At 40.5% G+C, this 25,166-nt stretch overlaps 1 pseudogene; it reads left to right on the forward strand.

The window, feature by feature from the left end:
* The first annotated feature begins 1,432 nt into the window (after window positions 1-1,432).
* LOC110300862 (interferon-induced transmembrane protein 2 pseudogene) overlaps window positions 1,433-25,166 on the forward strand; it is a 35,554-nt pseudogene continuing 11,820 nt past the window's right edge.

Raw genomic sequence — 25,166 nt, forward strand, 5'->3', positions numbered from 1 at the left:
GACTCCAGGAGTACCTGCACCTCCTTGACATGTCCACAGTCACACCTACACATGCTTACCTGTAATTTTTAAATGCTATATAAAATCCTAAATTTTTTATTTTAAAAAGTTGGATCTTGTTAGCAACATCTCCACCATCTGATCCAGGGCCCTAGCATCAGCACAATGTGTTATTACTAGCTGCCAAGATGCCAAGACACATTCCCCCTGTCACCAAGAACAGCATATCCTCCCCACGAGCATGTTCTACACATCCCCTTATTAAAAGCCAGTGTTTGCTTTTCCTGCTCTCCTTTTTCTTCCACCCTTGCCCAGAGTCGGCCTCTGTATAACCCTGTTTGATAAACCTCCCACGTAAGATCTGTCGCATGGTGTGACTTTGTGGTGTCTGAGCCTTAGATCATAACATCTTAAACACCTTTTCATTCTCATACTGCTATTCCTGGGTCTGTGTATAATGGGTATCTTATAAGCATTTTCTGAAGATTTTGTTTTACTCAATTTATTTTGGAGGGGGTGTTGAGATGAGTAACTTTATATATGAATTGTTTAAGTTAAAATGTGAATTTTGAGATAGAGCCAAGATGCCTGCACTACTTACTCAAACCTCCTGTTGTGAGCTAGAGGCAAAGAGTCTCCCTCACCACTCCCCACTCTGTTCTGAATATTTCACACTGAAGAGGTCAGCTCAGAGCCATTGGAAAATTCCACCAGGCATTCCTCCCCTACTGGAAGAGATAGGTCAGAGTGCACATAGGCCAGAAGGAAGAGGCTAATTAAGCCCCTACTACCTCATTCCCTAAAGACTAATCAGTCTTTAAAAAGGCCAATCATATTGTGACTAGTTTCTGATTCTCTATTCCACCCCTGGAAACTCTAAAAAATTCGCTGAATGGACTACCCAAGGTTGTTGCCTCTCCTTCAGGTACAGGATGACGACCCCAGTATACTGGAACAATAAATTCCTCCTGCTTTTGCATCAATCCCTGGCTATGTGTTGTTCAGTGGTGGTGGGGTTCCTGGTAAGATAAGGCTCGTCAGAGTCTTATAACACCAGACCACAGCAATAGCCATTCAGTGCTCAATGAGAAACACTAGCACCAGGCCAGTGCCCTCTCCTGCCCTTTAGCATCAGCACCGCAGCCAGCATGGAGGAGCTGTGGAAGCAGAACCAAGCCAGAGCTGGGCTGCTGCACTTCTTCAAGGAGTCTACAGAACCTGTAGTATTTCCAGAGCAACTTTTAGAAGGCAGGTCTGGTCAGAAGATGATTTTACAAAGTGGTTTCATGAAAGTGGAAGGGAAGATGGTAGAGCAGAGCTGTGAGAGTGGGCAGACATGTATATTTGGCAAAGAATGGCAAACCTAGAGACACTATGAAGGGTATGTGAGCAATATGGGAGAGTATAGCATTACTGACCATTGGCCTAAAGCATGGAGGCACTGCATCAGGAAGGAGAACACTTGGCCATAGAGGTCAGCACCAAAGGCCGGAAGGTATGTGGAAGCTTGGAACTCTCACGAATCTTGCCCTCGTTTACTCTTCTACCTATAAATTCTGTCTGACTCTGGGCAACAGCAGAATATCTGAGAGATGATTCTCGGTGATGGTCCAGTATTTACAGTGCTCCAGAAACCAGAAACTCTGAACCATATCAATGACTGATTGTAATAAATATTTTCAGTTAAAGCTATTTGGGATGTGTGTTTGTGTGCATGTCCTTGTGCATATGTGTGACACACTGCAGTTTTTAATGCCAGTTGAATGAATAAATACACTCTGGAGAGTTGAAAATGGTAGAGGAACAGAGCAGCGCTTGAGTGGGGGAGAGAGGCAGAACTAGAGATGCCATGCCCATGACAGGTGTGGGAGAAGGCTGTGGTGGGTGGGAGAGCATGCCATTGCTGAGTAGGACAGGTAGGATGGTGTGCAGTAGTCTGGAACATTCTCAGGCTCTGACTCCAGCTGCACAATAGCCCTGGCTCCAAGCAATGACAAGATGCTGGAGATGGAAAACAGCTCATTTTCTGAATTAGAACTCCTTGGAAAGGCCTCCAGGGTCCATGTTGCCTCTGGGGGCCATGTTGGTATCTGTGATCCATGCTACAGCTAGAGAATGTGCTGGTATCTGTGGTCCATGCTGCTGCCCCAAGACATGTTGATGCACTAGTCTGTGCTATTGCTAGAGGCCATGTTGAGGCCTGGTTCATGCTAACACCAGAGGCAGTGTGGATGTCCATGATTTGTGCTCCCACTGAAGGCCATGCTGATGTCTATGGTCTGTGTTACAACTGAGTGTCATTATGGTGTCTGTCTTAGTCAGGGTTTGTATTCCTGCACAAAATGCCATGACCAAGAAACAAATTGGGAGAAAAGAATTTATTCAGGTTATACTTCCATGTTGCTGTTCATCACCAAAGGAAGTCAGGACTGGAACTCAAGCAGGTCAGGAAGCAGGAGCTGATGCAGAGGCCATAGAGGGATGTTCTTTACTGGCTTGCTTCCCCTGGATTGCTCAGCTTGCTCTATACATCCAGAGATGGCACCACCCACAAAGGGGCATCTCCCCTTGATCACTAATTGAGAAAATGCCTTACAGCTGTATCTCATGGAGGCATTTTCTCAACTGAAGCTCCTTTCTGTGGTGGATCGCTCTGGGGCTAATTATATTTGAAGTTAATTCAGTTCTCCTGTGAGTGGCTTTGAACAAAGAATGAGTCAGCACTCAGGTGATTTCCTGTAAACCTGCTTCCCACCTTAATTTGTAAAATAAAGGAGAGCTGATGGTTGGGCAGATAAAAGGGAAGGTGGAGTGGAAGGTGAGAAGGAAGAAGGCTTATTAATTGAATAAATGTCTGTGCCTCCTGGTAGAGAGCACAACAGATAGTTGGTATAACAGGATGGCTGCTCTAGGCAGAGCTTAACAATTAAAAACTCTCTGCTTGCTATAGGCAGATATTAGTAGAAGTTTGAATTAATTGCTTTAAAGATGGTGTAAAGATATATTGCTCTAATAAGTCTTACAGGATACTCATATTCTGTCTAATGTGGGCTCCACAGGAATTTTGGGTTTAAGTCCAGGAGAGGGAGAGGGAGAGGGAGAGGGAGAGGGAGAGGGAGAGGGAGAGGGAGAGGGAGAGGGAGAGGGAGAGGGAGAGGGAGAGGGAGAGGGAGAGGGAGAGGGAGAGGGAGAGGGAGAGGGAGAGGGAGAGGGAGAGGAAAGGAAAATAAAAGTGTGAATAAATTGTTTTAAAGATGGTATAATAAAGTCTGCAGGAGACTCATATTCTGTCTAACATGGGCTCCACGGGGATTTTTGGTTAATATCCTGACATGACAAATTAGAAAGGCCTAAATCGGCTAAAATATGTGTGATTTTGAGTACTGTGGGTGTTTTATTGTTCCTCTGGGACAGAGGGCAAGCTACAGGTTTTCCTGGCTGAAGGATTTGCTGATTTGGGGAGAAGGTTTTGTCTTTGTGTTTTTGGAAAAGGTGATTAAGGCGTTTACACCTTCCAGAGTTATATGGATGAGATTTGATAGAGGGAGACCCCCTGAGAACTAGATTCCAGAGAATCAAACAAAAAGGTTATACTGATGATACTAAAATTTTGTTTTGAGATTTATATATTACAGAATATACAGCATTGGTGAATGTCATCGTCAGACATGCTGAACTGACCTGCCTGAACTCCTGATGTCTTGGTTTTTCATACGGATCCAGTCAGGACACAGACATCAGAGACTAATGCAATCATTGGTGGGGGCTTCTTAAGGCCAGCTAACTCCCCCATTTCCCCACCCTCCCCCCCCCCCCTTAAAATATCTCAATGCCCATATTCAGCTTGAAGAAGTTATGAAGATTCGTAGTCCCAGTTCCCTAAGCTTTGGGGCTAGGGATGGTTAGTACAGGTTGTCTATGATACTAAAAATTTTGAAGTACAAGGCTTAGACCCAGTCCTTCAATTGCTATTATGATAAACAGATCTGAGATGTTTAAGCCTGTGAGCTAAGGGTCAAACAGGAAATTCATGGCTCTGAGTTTACTGTTAGGGTGTTTTCAGTTAGTTTTAATCAGAAATGACTAAGAGTAGGTAAGAGAGAATAGTCCAGATTACTTCACATAGTTAGTTGGTTTTCAAAAATGTCAGAAGTCCACAGAATGTGGCGTTTGATGTTATTTATTCACTTGTTGTTGAGACCAGTCAGCTCCTGACAGCTTTCTTGGATTCAAAGAAGAAATTGAGCATCTGTGAGTTACTCCAGTTGTGGTAAAACAGCCACTAGGCAAGAATTGCCTCATTCCTCTGCAGATATAATACTGTCCAAAGAAAGGACACAATTACAGGTTAGAACAGCTTGATTCTGCTGACACAGAGTAGGCTAGTCCTTAATATTCCTGTTTCTCTAATTCTGTCAGATGACCCTGGCCAGTAGGCTGAAGACTGATGCTCCAACCTATTGAAGTAAGTTACAGACTGTCCAAGTGACCAGAGGTCTCCATGAATTATCTAAGTTTTGGAAGCTGTGTTGGGCTTCCTATATATTTTTAGTTAATATCAGTTGTTCTTGGATTTCTGATGGAATTGAAAAACTACATAGTCTCCTAGTGAACCCAGGCTTTTTACTTTGAGAGGAACAGATTTGAGAGAATGGTTTTCAGATGGCATTCAATCTAAAGCCAAGACATAGCCAGGTGCAAAACTATAGTCTTTTAAGTAAGGATAGATGGCAGAGGTTTTTATTTAATTAACAAAGATGATGGACTGGGTATTAGGTCTCTTGTACTTTATAAATTACAAAATAATAATAGTTATGTTCAATTATATCTGAGATAAAATAATCTTTTAATTGGACAAAAAGGGGGAAATGTTGTAGAAACCCTGGGGCTGATTATATTTGATGTTAATTCCGTTCTCCTGTGACTGGTTGAGAACAAGGAATGAGTCAGCACTTGGGGTGATTTCCTGTAAGCCTGTTTCCTACCTTAATTTGTAAAATAAAGGAGAGCTGATGATTGGGCAGATAAAAGGGAAGGTGGAGAGAGAGAAGAAGGAAAAAATGGAAGAGGGAAAGGACCGAGAGGAGGAAGAAGAAAAGCTGAGCAGAAGCACATGGCCTAGAGAAACCACAAGTTCTAAGGGGTCTCACAGATGGAGAAGATGGTAGTGTAGCGGTAGATCTGCCCAGTCTAGGCCCACAGCATGTATTCATATGAATTGAGTCGTGTTTTCATTCAGGGGCTTATTTGGGATGAAGAATTACCGCAACATCTTTCTCTGTGATAACTCCAGTCTATGTTAAGTTGACACACAAAACCAGCCAGTACAGTGTCTATGGTACATGGTGCAGCAGAGAACCATGTTGAAGAAGCTGGCCACTGGGAGTTTAACCATGCTCCAGTGACTATATGGACCATACAAAACAGTCTTGGTATTTTTTATTTTCTTTTTCTTTTTTTCCTTTTCTTCTTCTTTTCTTTGGGAGTAGCCACAAGGGAAGAGGGTGGACCTGAGAAGACTGGTAAATAGTGAATGTTTTCAGGATGGATTATGTGAAACTCCCAAATAGCCAATAGAAATATTACAGTGAGAAAATGGGAGTTTGATGCTGCTTTATCCTAAAACATGTTCATGGTTCAGGCTCCCCATTCAGCGTCATCACCCAAAACTTCTGCTCCAATCATAGTAGTAAGACAGCAACTGGCTAATTCATGCACAACCCTAGGGCACTGTGGAAATTCAGCTAACTCCAGCTGTGACGAGAGTCTGCATAGGATGAAGTCACAAGCGTTCTATAAAGAACATATTGAAACTCCAAATAATATTTAAAGAATTGTCCTGTTCAGCTAATCCATCATTTTTTGGCCATTCTTCATTTGGAAACACAATAGAGGAGAACCTGAGACTGCACAGTTTGAAGTTTAGCAACAAAAAGATTGGGGGAAAGTAAAACAGTAAAAGAGGAGATATTTCCACTCCCAGGGAAGAAAAATATAACCTCATAGTTAGAATCACTGTACCAGAATTAAAGAATGTTTCCTTGAGTCTTGTAAATAGACTTTTAGTGTAATTATACTCAAGGACAGGGTGATGGCACTGGAACACAAGAACTGTCTGCCTGTACCCCCAATCCCAGTGAATCCCATCATGAAAGAATGCAATAGGTGTGCTTAAACCAGAACTCAGGATACATGAGAGTGGTGCAAAGCTTCTTTCTTCAAGGAAGATCTTCCTCCTGGTCTCAGCAGCCACCCTAATGGAAGAGAATTAATTTTATATAATAGCATAAGCTCAGCAGTTACATAAGTTGGCCTTTTCCTTTCCCAGTGGGCTGAGAATGTCAGGAAATGGATAACATGAAATCTCATCTCCATTAGAATTTGAAAAGAGATTTAAAAAGAAAAACAGACATCTTTAACGATTAAAAATTGTGGACACACAAGATTTAGGGCCATTTCCTAAAATATTCATCCAGAATTAACAATGGCAACTATACCAAAACTAAAATGAGACTTTTTTTAAATCTTTGCTTAAATGGAGAACAAGCAAGCTTCATTCGCTGTTCACCTTGATTAAATCAGAGCTAGAGAGAAGGTGGCCTGGTAGAACTTCAGAATGAGAAGTTCAAGGTTAACTAATGAAGGGACAAAGACTTTAATTTCAGCTGAATGGCACTCCCACATCTCTGTCAGTTTCACACTCTATTAGAGCTTCTGGAACAAAGAGCACAAACCCTCCTACTGGGAATCCTTCTCTGGAGTCCTGGGTCCTATTGTTGATTTTATCCTAAAGGGCTTGGGAACACATTTTATAAACATGAAAACAGAGAGCAGATAAGTGTGAGAAACATCCACTGACAGAGGTCACTGGCAGCAGCACACACACTGGATTTCTTTCCAGATGATGTGGGTGGATGCATTTCTGGTTGGTGAGTTTAGTCAGATGGAGGTTTGGAAATGACACTCATTCATCCCTGTCTGAAGATGTGAAAATATCCAGTTTCTCAGGGCAGTATCTTCTGCTAGATTATATAACGATTCTGCTCACCTGCTCACACAACCAGTAACTTGGTTTCAGCTTGAGCACAGAATGCTCTCTCAGGACAAATCGTCAGTGGCTTCTGCTTCCGAGGGCTACCTACTTCAAGTGAAACATGAAACTGGCAATTGCAAACCATGTCTGGTTTCTCATTGGGCTCAGCACAGCTAAGCCTGGCATCAGAAACAGACCTCCAGTGAACTATTGGCCAAATGGATGCTGTTGTTATTTTCTCTCTAAATAGAAATGAAATAATGAATAATATGATATCATCATGATGGATTTTGCACATGGCTAAAATCTAAAAGACAGGACATTACCTCTTGACCTCCCAGTACATGTGAAGCACATTGTGTGCTAGGAAAAACAACATGAAATGTAGTATCTTCACAAAAGCTGTATGAATGGAGCAGCTGCCTGTGAAACTGGGAAAGGAGAAAATTCCCATCCATTCACAGAACCCTGACAAAGACAGTTATTAATAACCAACATCGTTCTCACTTTAAATCAAGGAGGAGACTGTGTAAAATGCTTCCTTTAAATCAATAGACGAAAACTGCCATGTGTTAGTGTAAGACCTTTCCAACTACTCATATGATTAACTCAGCCTGAGAGAGTCTCTATTGTCCAGCATGGATACAATAGACAGGTCTAATATACAATGGTTTCCTAGGGATCTGATTGTAGCTCTGAGGTTGAATTTCCCATGAGAAATGATGGCTATGGTAAGTCAAAATTTTACCATAAAGTATAATAAAGTTAATAGTAGACTTGTAATTGATTCAGTAACTATCAGCCATCTGGAGATGACACACTTAGTACAAACCTATATATATATGAACTCAGCAATCTATTTGGTACATCGTTATGGAGGTCAGCCACATGTTAAGTGCTATGATGAAAGCTAGGATGTGAGCAAGGCAGGCTGAGCGTTCTTGTGGAGGGGAGCACAGACTTACCAAGCCAGACGTGACCATGATCTCTTTCACTGAAAGGGTACCTGCATCAAAATAACAAAGTTCTTAGATCCATTTTTCTCTTTTTTTTTTCTGGAAGTGAAATAATTTATTCATTCTCTTATTAAACATTATCCTATTTTCTTAGAATGCAACATTGTTGACTATATATGGGATGGATCCCCAGGTAGGACAGTCTCTGGGTGGCCTTTCCTTCCGTCTCTGTTCCAGACTTTGTCTCTGTATGTCCTCCCATGGGTATTTTGCTCCCCCTTCCAAGAAGGACCCAAGTATCCATACTTTGGTCTTCCTTCCTCATGAGCTTCATTTGGTCTGTGAATTGTATCTTGGGTATTCCAAGCTTCTGGGATAATATCCACTTATCAGTGAGTGTTTAGCACATATGGGTTTTTTGTTTGTTTGTTTGTTTGTTTGTTTTGTTGTGATTGGATTACCTCACTCGGGATGATATTTTCTAGTTCCATTTACCTAAGAATTTCATGAATTCATTGTTTTTAATGACTGATTTCCAGAGTGGCTGTACCAATTTGCAACCCCACCAACAATGGAGGAGTGTTCCTCTTTCTTCATATCCTTGTCTGAGCAAAGCAATGGATTTGGTTGCAAATGAAAGCAATGCTCCAAGAATTCTTATGACTAGACACAATACATATAGAGCATGTGTGAACTGCCTTTACTTTGCTTGAGTTTTGTTGCTATTGTTATTCTCCATCTGTCTTCTCTCTCCACAGATAAAATTATGCACAGATTGGAGCAGATTTAATGTTATGAACCACAGAAGGCTAATTCTTTTCTTGAGCCTTTGGCACCAAGTAAATCCAGACAGACAGATATCATCATCATCATCATCATCATCATCATCATCAAGAGATCGGTGATGTCTGCTTTCTCAACTCCATTATATCCACCAGATGTTTATATCAGAAAATGGCTGCACAGACTTACACAGAGAACATCCCTTTACACAAAGTTACATATATTGAGTAGCTACTGGAGCAGAAATTTTAGAAAATGCAAATATGCTGACAAATAAAGATGGGATGGGCTCTATGAACATGTAATAAACTTCTAATAAAATAACTGAGCAAACTCACACATCTGTGAACAGATGGGATGCATTATGAAATACGGGTCACTGTTGCAGCAACCTCTGACCCCTGGATGTTGCTTCTGGGACAAGGTTGAGTATAAAGGACCTCTGTGAGTTTACTTTCTCTGTCAGCATTCAGAGAAATTGTTTTCAATCTCCTTAAGATGAACTATTGGCATAGACAGTCTTGACCCACACCCATAAAAATGATGCACAAAACACCCCAAATCTTTGACCCGGGGAAAAAAGGTCTTAATGCTTGTATTTGTTTGGTTACTGGAAACATAACATTTCCATGAATGCATTTGCTTTTTGCCAGAAGATTTTCTTTCTGACAAATACAAGACAATAATGTCTGAGTGGACTCCTCAATGTCATTTTAGGAAGTATTTTCAAAAGGGGTCAAGCAGCTACAGAAACACAAGACAGAATGTGTTTTGAAAGTGGAATTTTCAGAAGGCTCCATCACCAACCTCTATATGAAGCCAATACACAGAGAACCCATTTGAAGGAGAATATAGATGCACTAAAGGGTATGGTGTGAACGTGTTTTACTAAACTCCAGATTTACAGTAGAACTTCTCCTCTTTCTACCTATTGACTACTCTTCAAGTTGATAGTCTAAACTTCTCAAACGGATTCTCTGGAGGTGCTCAACATTTGACAGGGGTAACTTAGGGAACAAGCAGGAAAGAGAAAGCAGTTCTGCAGCCTCTAAGAGAAGTTTTCAGGGAACTCAGGGAGTTGGACAGAAATAGACATTTATCACACAATCCTTGGTGTTGGCTATTCCTGCATTTGTTTGGTCACATGATCTAGGACATGTATTGAATTAGTCAGATGAATAGATTCCCATCTTAAGACAGAGGCAAAAGGCAATATCTGTTTCCTCAAATTGTTGTATGATCTTCATAAACAATGCTTAGTATAAAACTCATACAACAGTGGTCACCTGTAGTAAGTACTCAGGTCCTTGGGGTCTCAGGAGAGCAGGTAAACCTGCCAGGCCTATAGACAGCAAAGATAAGCAGGGCTAGCAGAGGGTCCTTGTAGTCAAGGAAGGGATGCTCTTAGAGGGACAACAGAACTAAGATGCCTCCCTGTGCCAGGCTCAGCACCAACCTAACTGATGGGAAGGTGACAGTCTCCATTTTAACCAACCTTTCTATTATGGAGCAGATTCTAATTTTAGAATTTAGAACTCAGAAAGAAGTTACTGAAATAGTTTTTTTTTCCTTTTGCATTCCTCCCATTTTAAAGCTATTTTAATTTTATGTTATTTCTAAGAGAGATTTTATGTCTTTATTATCAGTCTTCTTTCATTTGTTGAAGTTCATTTACACTGTTTTCTTTACCATGCAACCAGTTTCCTTTAATCTCTTGTTCTTTTCTCTCCATCTTTATAAAAATCTCCTTCCTTTCCCTTTTTTGTTTAGCCTTCCTTCTCTCCTGTTTCCTCTACTCTTTCTTTTATGGATGTTACCCTGAATTGCATTCTTCTCTCTGAATGGTGAGGAAGACTCAGCCCCAAGAACAAGCTACTCTAGGGAAGGTGGGCAGGCATGAGCAAAACAGAGCACAGGAGCGTCAGCAATGTGAAAGCTCAGGGCAACAGAACTCCTGGAGAGATCATAGACCCTCCATTGCTGAATTCAAGGATGCTAAAACAGCTGAAATGTCAACCAAAAAATTCAAAGGCCTATTTAGAAAATTGTTGATAATTTGAAAGAACAAATAAGCAAATGAATTAAGCAAGTAGGTCAGTTCACAAAGTATGTAAGAAAGTCAGTGATGTAGAAAGGGGGAGGGATAACATGAGTGAAAAAAAAGTCAGGAACAAAGTCAACATCTAATAAACTCCAGAAGGGTTAGGAGTAAAAAATGCCAACTACCAGGTATAGTGTATATACCAGGTATACTCCTTTGTATATAGTATATATACCAGGTATATACTCCTTTGATTCCAGCACTCAGGATGCAGAGGCAGGGGGAACTCTGACAGTTCAAGGCCAGTCTGGTCTATATAGTTAGTTCCAAGATGGCCATGGCTGTGTAGAGAAATCCTATCTCAAACAACAACAACAAACAATAAAAACAAACAAAAACAAAAAAAATAAAAACAAAAAACAAAAACAAAATAAAAATACCACCAACTAATCAAATAAAGCACGAACAATAGACTAAACATAAAAAAGAATATCAGGGATTGAATACAAAGTTGAATAAATGCATTCAGGTACAATAAAGACAAAACATGCATGACTGTAACTTCAACAATGTGTAGAACACAATCGAGAGACCAGACCTAAGAAAGCCTATTTCACAAAATGATAAAGAAAATTTCCAAACGCAGGGGAAGACATGAGCAGCCAAACACAAGAGGCACTGAGGACCCCAAGCAGACAAAACTGGAGAAAGACTCTGATACTTTACAGTCAAAACAAAATTAAGACTTGCAAGAGAAAAACGCCAACTCACAAAAGCAAAACCATCAGATATGAACTGTGGGTGCCTGGCTCGAGACTTTAGAGGAGAAGAATATTAATATGTGGCCTAGAAATTGTTATTGTGTTATCTTCGCAAAGAATGTGGTTACTTTCTGCCCTTGTCCTTTTGGATTCTTTTTAGAATCTGCCTGAGGCTAAATTGAAGAGTCATGGATTAATAGCTGTGGCAGAGGAGATTTCCAGTCAGCCTAGTATTGATTGTGTTGCCAGTCTTCTGCAGATCTAGAATAAAAAGGAACAAAATGAGCAAAGAAAAATACAAAATGTACAGTTTGAGGAGAAAAGGAGACCCAGCAAGTGTAAACAGATTAAAGAAAAGCCTGATGTTGACTGGAATAGAGGAGCAAGATTCCACCCAGTGAAGCTTCCAATTTGTGAAAAGAAATTAAAGAAAAGTTAAAAGAAATTAAAGAAAGACGTAGGGTCGGATGTGGTGATGTACATCTTTAATCCTGGCACTCAGAAGGCAGAGACTGGCAGATCTCTGAATTTGAGTTCAGCCTGGTATACAGAGCAAGTTTCAGGACAGCCAAGTTTAGGCAGTGAGGAAACCGTTAAAAGATGTATTTGAAAGAGGGGGCCATGTTCCAGCAATCAGAAGAACTTAGAGCTTCCATTATGTGGTTCTAGCTTTAGAGTCAAGAATAGAAAAACTGATTATTTACTCTCCCTCCATGACTAAGGAAAGCATCTAAGGCCAAGCATGTATCACTTTTAATATGATTTCTTCTAGTTCCATCATGAAATTTTCATGATGAAATTTTTAGGGTCAGTTATGTATACTATTATATATCATCTGCTAATAATGATACTTTGACTTCTTCCTTTCCAATTTGTATCCCATTGATCAACCTTAGTCTTATTGCTCTAGCTAAAACTTCAAGTACTACATGGAATAAATACAGAGAGAGTGGCCAGCCTTGTCTTGTTCCTAATCTTAGTAGAATTGCTTTGAATTTGTCCTTTTGAGAATGTCTTCGTGATTCTGTGAATTTCTTCACTGTCTATTGTTATGCCCCCCTTTTCTGATTTTATCAATTTTGATATTCTCTCTCTGCCTTTTAGTTAGTTTGGATAAAGATTTGCTATCTTGTTGACTTTCTCTTGGCTGTACTTACTTCTTTTTGTTCTAGAGCTTTCCGGTGTACTGTTAAGTTGTTAGCATGACATCTCTCCTTTTTTTGTTAATATAAACACTTAGTGCTATGAACTTTTCTCTTAGCACCACTTTCATTATGTCCCAAAAGTTTGAGTATATTGTGTGTTCATTTTCATTGAATTCTAGAAAGCCTTTAATTTTTTTTAGTTATTTCTGTCTTGGATCATTTTTTATTCAGTAGAGACTTATTCAGGTTCCATGAGTTTTTAAGCTTTCTGTTGTTGATATTCAGCTTTAATCAGTGGTGATCTGATATGATGTAGGAGGTTGGTTCAGTTTTCTTGTATAGTGTCAGAGTATGTGGCCACTTTTAAAGAAAGTTCTATAAGGTGCCGAGAAGAAGGTATACTCTTTTGTGTTTGGGATGGAATGTTATGTATCATCTATTAAGTCCATTTGTCTTATAACATAAGTTAGCTCCAGAATTTAGTTTTTGTCTGTATGACCTGCCCATTGGTGAGAGTAGAGTATTGAAGTTTCTCACTACCAGTGTGTGATGGGTAATTACATGATTTAAACTATAGTAATGTGAAGTGAGAATTTCTGACTTCATTGGAGGTTCAATTGTGTCCTGTGGTGTTTTTTCTGGAAGCTGTCTGGTGAAAGAACATGTGATGTTTTGCTGGAGCAGACACTTGAGAGGACATGTGATGTTTGGAAAGAGTATAAGTACAACCCAACAGACAGTGCCTTTACTCTGGCATTGGTTTGCCTTGCTTGTCTTCAAAAGGCTTCACTGATGTTGATCTTCACTTGTCTTGTGAAGAGCCTCATGATTTCTTCTGGATGGAACCACTGCTGCTGTTTTGTGTTTGGTGTTTTCTAGTGGACAAAGATTGGAATCTTCCCAAGGAACTACTTCTAAACAGGTCCACATCCCCCTTGTCCTATTAGCCATCTTCCTTCCTACCTTTGGTTAGTGAGCTGAAAGGGAGGTTGAGGCATTTAAAAACCCTTATTAAAGTAGGTTTTAAAAAAATATAAACCCCAGACCAGCACCGGGGTAGCTAGGGCGCAGGGTCGGCTGACACTCGCCAGCTACCCACAACACCCGCCACAGGATCTTAAGACTTCTGGTGAGTGGAACACAGCTTCTGCTCCAATCCAATTGCGCGCGGGACCTGAGACTGCATTAGTTAGGGAAGCAGAAAACCGGCCTGAGTAGGGCCACAAGCCTCTTCGGGTCTGACCAGCACCTGGGTAGCTAGAGCCCAGGGTCAGCTGACACCCGCCAGCTACCCATGACACCCACCACAGGATCTTGAGACTTCTGGTGAGTGGAACACAGCTTCTGCTCCAGTCCAATCGCGCGGGACCTGAGACTGCTTTGGTTGGGGAGGCAGAAATCCGGCCTGAGTAGGGCCACAAGCCCCTTCCGGTCTGACCAGCACCTGGGTAGCTAGAGCACAGGGTCGGCTGACACCCGCCAGCTACCCACGATACCCGCCACAGGATCTTAAGACTTCTGGTGAGTGGAACACAGCTTCTGCTCCAGTCCAATCTCGCGGGACCTGAGACTGCTTTGCTTGGGGAGGCAGAAATCCGGCCTGAGTAGGGCCACAAGCCTCTTCCAGTCTGAACAGCACCGGGGTAGCTAGAGCGCAGGGTCTGCTGACACCCGCCAGCTACCCAAGACACCCGCCACAGGATTTTGAGACTTCTGGTGAGTGGAACACAGAGTCTGCTCCAATCTTTAAACAGTGGCAACAATAAAAACTAATCCCAGAGATTACCAGATGGCGAAAGGTAAACGTAAGAATCTTACTAACAGAAACCAAGACCACTCACCATCATCAGAACCCAGCACTCCAACTTCACCCAGTCCAGGGCACCCCAACACACCGGAAAAGCTAGACCCGGTTCTAAAAGCATATCTCACGATGATGGTAGAGGACATCAAGAAGGACTTTAATAACACACTTAAAGAAATACAAAAGAACACTGGTAAACAGGTAGAAGACATTAAAGAGGAAGCACAAAAATCCCTTAAAGAATTGCAGGAGAACACTGCTAAACAGGTAGAAGACATTAAAGAGGAAGTACAAAAATCCCTTAAAGAATTGTAGGAGAACACTGCTAAACAGGTAGAAGACATTAAAGAGGAAGTACAAAAATCCCTTAAAGAATTGCAGGAGAACACTGCTAAACAGGTAGAAGACATTAAAGAGGAAGCACAAAAATCCCTTAAAGAATTGCAGGAGAACACTGCTAAACAGGTAGAAGACATTAAAGAGGAAGCACAAAAATCCATTAAAGAATTACAGGAAAACACATCCAAACAGGTGATGGAATTGAATAAAACCATCCAAGACCTAAAAAGGGAAGTAGAAACAATGAAGAAAACCCAAATTGAGGCAACACTGGAGATAGAAACACTAGGAAAGAAATCTGGAACCATAGATACGAGCATCAGCAACAGAATACAAGAGATGGAAGAGAGAATCTCAGGTGCAGAAGACTCCATAGAGAACATCGACACCACAATCAAAGAAAATACAAAATCCAAAAAGATCCTAACTCAAAATATCCAGGAAATCCAGGACAAAATGAGAAGACCAAACCTACGGATAATAGGAGTAGATGAGAATGAAGATTTTCAACTCAAAGGACCAGCAAATATATTCAACAAAATTATAGAAGAAAACTTCCCAAACCTAAAGAAAGAGATGCCCATGAACATACAAGAAGCTTACAGAACTCCAAATAGACTGGACCAGAAAAGAAATTCCTTCCGACACATAATAATCAGAACAACAAATGCACTAAATAAAGATAGAATACTAAAAGCAGTAAGGGAAAAAGGCCAAATAACATATAAAGGCAAGCCTATCGGAATTATACCAGATTTTTCACCAGAGACTATGAAAGCCAGAAGGGCCTGGACAGATGTTATACAGAAACTAAGAGAACACAATTTCCAGCCCAGGCTACTACTATACCCAGCCAAACTCTCAATTAACATAGGTGGAGAAACAAAAGTATTCCACGATAAAACCAAATTCACACATTATCTTTCCATGAATCCAGCACTTCAAAGGATAATAACAGAAAAAAAACCAATACAAGGACAGAAACCACTTCAAAGAAAAAGCAAGAAGGTAATCCCTCAACAAACCTAAAAGAAGACAGCCACAAGAACAGAACACCAACTCTAACAACAAAAATAAAAGGAAGCAACAATTACTTCTCCCTAATATCTCTTAATATCAATGGACTCAACTCCCCAATAAAAAGACATAGACTAACAGGCTGGCTACAGAAACAGGACCCAACATTTTGTTGCTTACAGGAAACTCATCTCAGAGAAAAAGATAGACACTACCTCAGAATGAAAGGCTGGAAAACAATTTTCCAAGCAAATGGTAGGAAGAAACAAGCTGGAGTAGCCATTATAATATCTGATAAGATTGACTTCCAACCCAAAGTCATCAAAAAAGACAAGGAAGGGCACTTCATTCTCATCAAAGGTAAAATCCTCCAAGAGGAACTATCAATTCTGAATATCTATGCGCCAAATACAAGGGCAGCCTCATTCATTAAAGATACTTTAGTAAAGCTCAAAGCACACATTGCACCTCACACAATAATAGTGGGAGACTTCAACACACCACTTTCACCAATGGACAGATCATGGAAACAGAAACTAAACAGGGACACAGTGAAACTAACAGAGGTTATGAAACAAATGGATCTGACAGATATCTACAGAACATTTTATCCTAAAACGAAAGGATATACCTTCTTCTCAGCACCTCACGGTACCTTCTTCAAAATTGACCACATAATTGGTCACAAAACAAGCCTCAATATATACAAAAATATTGAAATTGTCCTATGCACCCTATCAGATCACCATGGACTAAGACTGATCTTCAATAACAAAATAAATAATAGAAAGCCAACACACACGTGGAAACTAAACAACACTCTTCTCAATGATACCTTGGTCAAGGAAGGAATAAAGAAAGAAATTAAGGACTTTCAAGTTTAATGAAAATGAAGCCACAACATACCCAAACTTATGGGACACACTGAAAGCATTTCTAAGAGGAAAACTCATAGCTCTGAGTGCCTCCAAAAAGAAACTAGAAAGAGCACACATTAGCAGCTTGACAACACACCTAAAAGCACTAGAACAAAAGGAAGCAAATTCACCCAAAAGGAGTAGACGGCAAGAAATAATCAAACTCAGGGGTGAAATCAACCAAGTGGAAACAAGAAGAACAATTCAAAGAATCAACCAATCGAGGAGCTGATTCTTTGAGAAAATCAACAAGATAGATAAACTCTTAGCCAGACTCACTAGAGGGCATAGGGAAAGTACTCTAATTAACAAAATCAGAAATGAAAAGGGAGACATAACAACAGACCCTGAAGAAATCCAAAACACCATCAGATCATTCTACCAAAGGCTATACTCAACAAAACTGGAGATCCTGGATGAAATCAACAAGTTTCTAGACAGATACCAGGTACCAAAGTTTAATCAAGATCAGGTTAATGATCTAAACATTCCCATATCCCCTAAAGAAATAGAAGCAGTCATTAATAGTCTCCCAGCCAAGAAAAGCCCAGGACCAGATGGGTTTAGTGCAGAGTTCTATCAAACCTTCAAAGAAGAACTAATCCCAGTTCTTCACAAACTATTCCACAAAATAGAATCAGAAGGTACTCTACCCAACTCATTTTATGAAGCCACAATTACTCTGATACCTAAACCACAGAAAGATCCAACAAAAATAGAGAACTTCAGACCAATTTCCCTTATGAATATTGATGCAAAAATCCTCAATAAAGTTCTTGCTAACCGAATTCAAGGACACATCAAAACAATCATCCATCCTGACCAGTAGGATTCATCCCAGGGATGCAAGGATGGTTCAATATACAAAAATCCATCAATGTAATCCATTATATAAACAAACTCAAAGACAAAAATCACATGATCATCTCGTTAGATGCTGAAAAAGCATTTGACAAAATCCAACACCCATTCATGATGAAAGTCTTGGAAAGATCAGGAATTCAAGGCCCATACCTAACCATGATAAAAGCAATATACAGCAAACCAGTAGCCAACATCAAAGTAAATGGTGAGAAGCTGGAAGCAATCCCACTAAAATCAGGGACTAGACAAGGCTGCCCACTCTCTCCCTACCTATTCAACATTGTACTTGAAGTCCTAGCCAGAGCAATTAGACAACAAAAGGAGATCAAGGGGATACAAATCTGAAAAGAAGAAGTCAAAATATCGCTTTTTGCAGATGATATGATAGTATACATAAGTGACCCTAAAAATTCCACCAGAGAACTCCTAAGCCAGATAAATAGCTTCGGTGAAGTAGCTGGATATAAAATTAACTCAAGCAAGTCAATGGCCTTTCTGTACACAAAGGATAAACAAGCAGAGAAGGAAATTAGGGAAACAACACCTTTCTCAATAGTCACAAACAATATAAAATACCTTGGCGTGACTCTAACTAAGGAAGTGAAAGATCTGTATGACAAGAACTTCAAGTCCCTGAAGAAAGAAATTAAAGAAGATCTCAGAAGATGGAAAAACCTCCCATGCTCATGGATTGGCAGGATCAACATTGTAAAAATGGCTATCTTGCCAAAAGCAATCTACAGATTCAATGCAATCCCCATCAAAATTCCAACTCAATTCTTCAACGAATTGGAAAGGGCAATCTGCAAATTCATCTGGAACAACAAAAAACCTAGGATAGCAAAAACTCTTCTCAAGGATAAAAGAACCTCTGGAGGAATCACCATGCCTGACCTAAAGCTGTACTACAGAGCAATTGTGATAAAAACTGCATGGTACTGGTATAACGACAGACAAGTAGACCAATGGAACAGAACTGAAGACCCTGAGATCAACCCACATACCTATGGTCACTTGATCTTTGACAAGGGAGCAAAAACCATCCAGTGGAAAAAAGACAGCATTTTCAACAAATGGTGCTGGCACAACTGGCGGTTATCATGTAGAAAATTGCGAATTGATCCATTCCTATCTCCTTGTACCAAGGTCAAATCTAAGTGGATTAAGGAACTCCACATAAAACCAGAGACACTGAAACTTATAGAGGAGAAAGTAGGGAAAAGCCTCGAAGATATGGGTACAGGGGGAAAATTCCTGAATAGAACAGCAAAGGCTTGCGCTGTAAGATCGAGAATCGATAAAAAGGACCTCATAAAGTTGCAAAGCTTCTGCAAGGCAAAAGACACCATCTATAAGACAAAAAGAACACCAACAGATTGGGAAAGGATCTTTACCTATCCTAAATCAGATAGGGGACTAATATCCAATATATATAAAGAACTCAAGAAGGTGGACTCCAGAAAATCAAATAACCCTGTTAAAAAATGGGGCTCAGAACTGAACAAAGAATTCTCACCTGAGGAATACCAAATGGCAGAGAAGCACCTGAAAAAATGTTCAACATCCTTAATCATCAGGGAAATGCAAATCAAAACAACCCTGAGATTCCACCTCACACCAGTCAGAATGGCTAAGATCAAAAATTCAGGTGACAGCAGATGCTGGCGAGGATGTGGAGAAAGAGGAACACTCCTTCATTTTTGGTGGGATTGCAAGCTGGTACAACCACTCTGGAAATCAGTTTGGCGGTTCCTCAGAAAATTGGACATAATACTACCAGAGGATCCAGCAATACCTCTCCTGGGCATATATCCTGAAGATGTTCCAACCGGTTAGAAGGACACATGCTCCACTATGTTCATAGCAGCCTTATTTATAATAGCCAGAAGCTGGAAAGAACCCAGATGCCCCTCAACAGAGGAATGGATACAGAAAATGTGGTACATTTACACAATGGAGTACTACTCAGCTATTAAAAGGAATGAATTTATGAAATTCCTAGCCAAATGGATGGATCTGGAGGGCATCATTCTGAGTGAGGTAACATATTCACAAAGGAACTCACACAATATGTACTCACTGATAAGTGGATATTAGCCCAAAAACTTAGGATACCCAAGATATAAGATACAATTTGTTAAACGCATGAAACTCAAGAAGAATGAAGACCAAAGTGTGGACACTGTGCCCCTTCTTGGAATTGGGAACAAAACACCCATGGAAAGAGTTACAGAGATAAAGTTTGGAGCTGTGAAGAAAGGATGGACCATCTAAAGACTGCCATATCCAGGGATCCATCGCATAATCAGCTTCCAAACGCTGACACCATTGCATACACTAGCAAGATTTTGCTGAAAGGACCCAGATATAGCTGTCTCTTGTGAGACAATGCCGGGGCCTAGCAAACACAGAAGTGGATACTCACATTCAGCTATTGGATGGATCACACGGCCCCCAATGGAGGAGCTAGAGAAAGTACCCAAGGAGCTGAAGGGAACTGCAACCCCATAGGTGGATCATTATCATGAACTAACCAGTACCCCAGAGCTTTTGACTCTAGCTGCATTTGTATCAAAAGATGGCCTAGTAGGCCATCACTGGAAAGAGAGGCCCATTGGACTTGCCAACTTTATATGCCCCAGTACAGGGAAATGCCAGGGCCAAGGGGTGGGGGTGGGTGGGTGGGGGACTGGGGGGGGAGTGTATTGGGGACTTTTTGGATAGCATTGGAAATGTAATTGAGGAAATTACTTAATTAATAAAAAAAAAACAGTCATGGAAACACCTGGAAAAAAATATAAACCTACAGTACTGTTTCTTTTATAAGAGTGTATGCCTTTGTATTTGAGGCATGGATGTTAGGAATTGAAATGTCATCTTTGGTGGAATTTTCCTTTGATGAGTATGAAATGTCCTTACCCATCTCTTTTGAATATTTTTGGTTTGAAGTCTACTTTGTTAGATATTAAGATGATTATATCAGATTGCTTCTTATGTTCATTTGCTTGGAATATCTTTTCCAACCCTTTTACCCTGAGGTAATGTTTATACTTGATGTTGAGGTATGTTTCTTGGATGCAGCAGAAGGATGGATCCTGTTTTTTAATCTGTGTCTTTATTTTAGAGTTGATTCCATTGATATTGAGATATCAATAACCAATGATTGTTAATTCCTGTTGTTAGTAGTGGTGGTATACGTGTGTGTGTGTGTGTGTGTGTGTGTGTGTGTGTGTGTGTGTATGTATGTATTTCCCATCTCTTGATTTTGCTGGTGTGAGATTATTTATTCCCTGTGTTCTCATGGGTGTAGTTAACCTCTTTGGTTTGGATTTTTCCTTGTATCTGACCATAGTAAATAAAACTTCATTTATATTAACCTTGATTGAGAGATAAAAATTATTAAGGCCTTTTATTTATATCTTTAATTATTGTAATCTTTATAAATCTTTAAGTATGCCTACTAAATTTACAAATTGTGAGGTACAGAAATTTCATATAATAGTTTTACAAATCTTGAGATAACCTTTATATTTGATGAAAAAATCTTAGCCAAATGAAACCAATATTTTTTGTTTGCTTTGTTTTTCCTGTCACAAAATCATAAGGCTCACCTGTCATAAGACAGACAAGAAACATTTAAATAACAATGCTTGGGTCTAGAAGAGGGCAAGTCATATCCCAACTCCAAAGCCATATTTTCAATAAGTATAAAACAGTATTTGGATATTATCCATATTTAAGACTTGAATGCAGTGATGAGTGATGGTAGAGGCCATAGCAGCAGTAAAGATTGTTGATTTTCACAAGCAGGGTCCCCATCCTCCCTGCTCTCACCACCACACCCTACCCTGGGTCATGGTTTGTTGGTGGTGGTTGTTGTTTCATTTTTGTTTTTGTTCTGTTTGCAAGATTACAACCCTTAAGTGCTTTCTACTGCCCACCCTTCCACCTGCCAAAGATTGTCTGTGGGGTATTTTATCCTAGCTAACACCTAGTACAAGACCAAGATGTGCCAAGGCCCCAAGGAATGCTTTCAATTTGAATTGTTGGAACAAACTGCTGCACCAAGAAGAAACCAACAGGCACCTGTTTGGGGAAGCCTCCATCAGTTAATTCATGAAAGACTTCTAAGACATCTGGTATTGTTTCTGGTGGGATCCTGTCTCAGGGATAGGGAGTATAGAGATGTTCCTGACAAGGTACAAGTAATGCTGAACAGGGCACTAGCAAGACATTTTTGTTGCCTGGTTCTTAGTTTCCTGTGTTTTGTTTGTCTAATGCCCAGAGCACTAGCAAAAAGTCATTCTATCTTCTGGTTCTTAGATGCTGGGAACTGAGCATCTAAGGGCATATATGGAAATCTGTCGATACCTCCTAAATCTATGAATTAAGGTGGCCATCATATTTGTTTTTTGGACTGGTCTCTTTTGACTGTGTGAACATCTGCATTCTGTGTTCACTGGTTTTGTTTTTTGCTGTGCTGTTTCAATCTGCTGATGTCACCTGCCACCACTACCACCACTATGGCTGCCCAGATGCCCAAAAGTTTTTGCACAGTTTTGTTTCTCTTTGTCATGAATGTTGTCACACTGATAAGAAAAACAACACATAATAAAAGTTGTCAAAGCATGAAGTCATCTTCCCTACAGATCAATAACTAAATGGCCAATTACCTTTCAATATACCATTTTGCTTGGCCAAATGTTGGGAGCAGAGTGTCGTGCCTTTTAAACTAGGCAGCTGCTAGCTTATGTTGGTTCTGTGCCAATTATAAAAAAAATGTATGCTCTAGGTAAACACCCATAAACCACCTCCCACTGTGGAGAATTAGTGAAAGATGCCTCTCTGGTTCACCACCAAGAGAGAAGAGACACCACAAGGCTTAAAGAAAGGATGAATTAGTGTATGTGTGTGTGTTTGTGTGTGTGTGTGTGTGTGTGTGGCCAAGGTTTTGGCTCAGCAAGCTCCAACCACCTCTTGCCTAGGAGCCTTTGTTCAGCACACAAAAACACAATTATAAATGACAGCTCTGCATTTGACATTAAGCATGAGATGCAAAAGAAAAAAGAAAAAAAATCTCATGTAAAAATGTATCCGAATGTGTATTTTCCCCCCAGTAAATTTCATTTTCAGCTTCTGCAGAGTGGTGTTGAGTGGTTTAATTAAGCTCCGTGATGTGAGCCAGTCACTCACACTCATTCTCTATTGAGAAAGGAGCCTTAGGTAGCTTAGCAGTTTGAGCACAATTAGACCTTTCTCTGGCGTGTAGGCAATATGTCAGACTTAGTGCCCACCCCCCCCACCCCCCGCCCCATACTCCTGGCGGAGTTATACACTTCTTTAACGCAGAACCAGGCTGGTGGGCTGGAGTCTTCTATGCTTTATTTCTATCATTTGCATTTGATTTCCCTTCAATCCTCTGAGCTCAGATCTTTACCTTCTCTTGACAATGCCAATAACAGAACACTTAAAGAGATTCGTGGATTTCTTCCAGACACCTGCCATCAGCTTAGAGGCTTTAGAGTAAATAGCTCTTATTAGAGAGCTCTCTCTGTTCATGGCCTCATGAGGAGACATTCCTCAGCACAGGGCTTCACACAGCATGTAGTATAAACGTACAGACTGTGTAATGCTTCATACCAGAAGGCCTTTAAGAGAAGCCAATGTCAAAAGCATTTCAGCAGCCTGAGCCTTAATGTAAAATTGAGTTTTTCATATTTCTAGACTTTCTACTTTGGTGGTAGTGCTGCAGTGTGTGTGTGTGTGTGTGTGTGTGTGTGTATGTGTGTGTGCATGTATGTGTGTGCATGTATGCATGTATGTGTGTACATGTATGTGTGTGCATGTATGTGTGTGTGTTCAATGTTCAAAAAAGAGTGGTTAGCAATGTGTTCTTTAAAAGATCTAGTCTTAGGGGCTGGAGAAATGGTTCAGAAGTTAAGAGGGCTTGTTGCTCCTCTAGCGGGCCTGAGTTAGTTCCCAGCACCCAGGTCAGGCAGCTCATAACTAACTACCTGTAACTCCAGCTCCAGGGATCTGACAAACTCTTCTAGAGTTCACAGGCTCCTGCATACACAGAAGATGTCTACAAACATATATGAGTACACAATATGCATAAATTAAATAAATACAGACACATAAACATATCATAAATAAATGTATTTTCAAACCTATCTGGTCACAGTAGAAGGATGTATAGATAATGTTCAACTACTGATCAGATACCTCACAAAGTTCCAGGAATAGAAACCAACAGTCTTCTGATGAAGATTTCTGATACCTATTTATTGATTTATGATTAGTAAATTGTGTGCAGAGAAAAAAAAAAGAAAGCAACAGTCAACTAGTTACACTTAAGGACACTTGCTGAGTTCTAAAGCGTATCAGTATAATAATAATAATAATAATAATAATAATAATAATAATAATAATAATAGCAATATAATAATAAGTAACCTTTTAAATATTAATTCTTAATTTGTTTACAAAGAAGCACATGTCTTCCTCTATCTGAGGTTAACACAATGAAGGTAGCTGAGTTTGGGTGGCTTCTGTATTTTCAGTGTTTTGTGAGTCTCCTGGGGTCTTGTCCTTCCCATTTTATTTTGTGTGAAAACAGAAGAAATATGCATTCAGTTGCAGGTAATGGGAACTCAAATGAACCATTTACTGAACATAATTTAGGGTAAAGTAAGTGTGGCTAGTATCAGGAAAATAGAAAGTGGATGATGGTGGAAGAGAAGAGATGAGGGGACAGGGAAGCTAGTAGTGTGTGTGTGTGTACACATGTGTGTGTGCACAAGTGTGTGTAATACAAAAGGGAGGGGGAGTGCTGGAGTGGGAAGGTGTGGCCTCCCTTCCCCCCAGCCTGGAACCTGCCTGCTCAAGGGTGGAGCTACCGGCTCATTCGTCCTGCCACGCCCACTGCTGGAACCTGCCCTTGCTGCCTGGAGGCACACACGTGTTCGTCCTGCTACTGGACCCTGAGTTACTTGGTGGGAAATTGGGTTCCCTCCCCCTTCCTTTATAAACTGAGTGTCTGGAAATATTAAATTGAGTCTTGATCAGAATGTTGTCTTGACTCCATTGTTTCTTCCGCCCCGACTAGATTCCTCTCTTTGCAGGGAACTGCCATTCTCAGTGAACCGTTCGTGTTGTGGACCGCGGGCGGGCCGCAACAGTTGGCGCCAGAACTGGGACCTGAAGAATGGCAGAGGGATGTTAAGAGAAACGACTGCTGTGTGGAGCTCCACAAGAAAGGAAAGAATCTTCGTATCGGAGGAGCATCGGAGCAACGGACAGGTACACATGCTAGCGCTAGCCTAAAAAATTTCAGTTTTGTAAAGTGTTGCTGAGGATGCGGTAGGATACGAACAAGTTTGAAGCAGTGCTGACCCAACACTGGTTCTGCTTGGGGTCAGCAGTTTCGTTAATCGGAACTAGATACGGAGACAGGCGGTGTGCCGCAGTTTTTTAGAAAACTGCTTAGGTGGAAGAAAGAAGGGT

This window comes from Mus caroli, unplaced genomic scaffold, assembly GCF_978045245.1.
Source record: "Mus caroli unplaced genomic scaffold, Mus_caroli_1 scaffold_10, whole genome shotgun sequence".
Classification (NCBI taxonomy): Eukaryota; Metazoa; Chordata; class Mammalia; order Rodentia; family Muridae; genus Mus; species Mus caroli.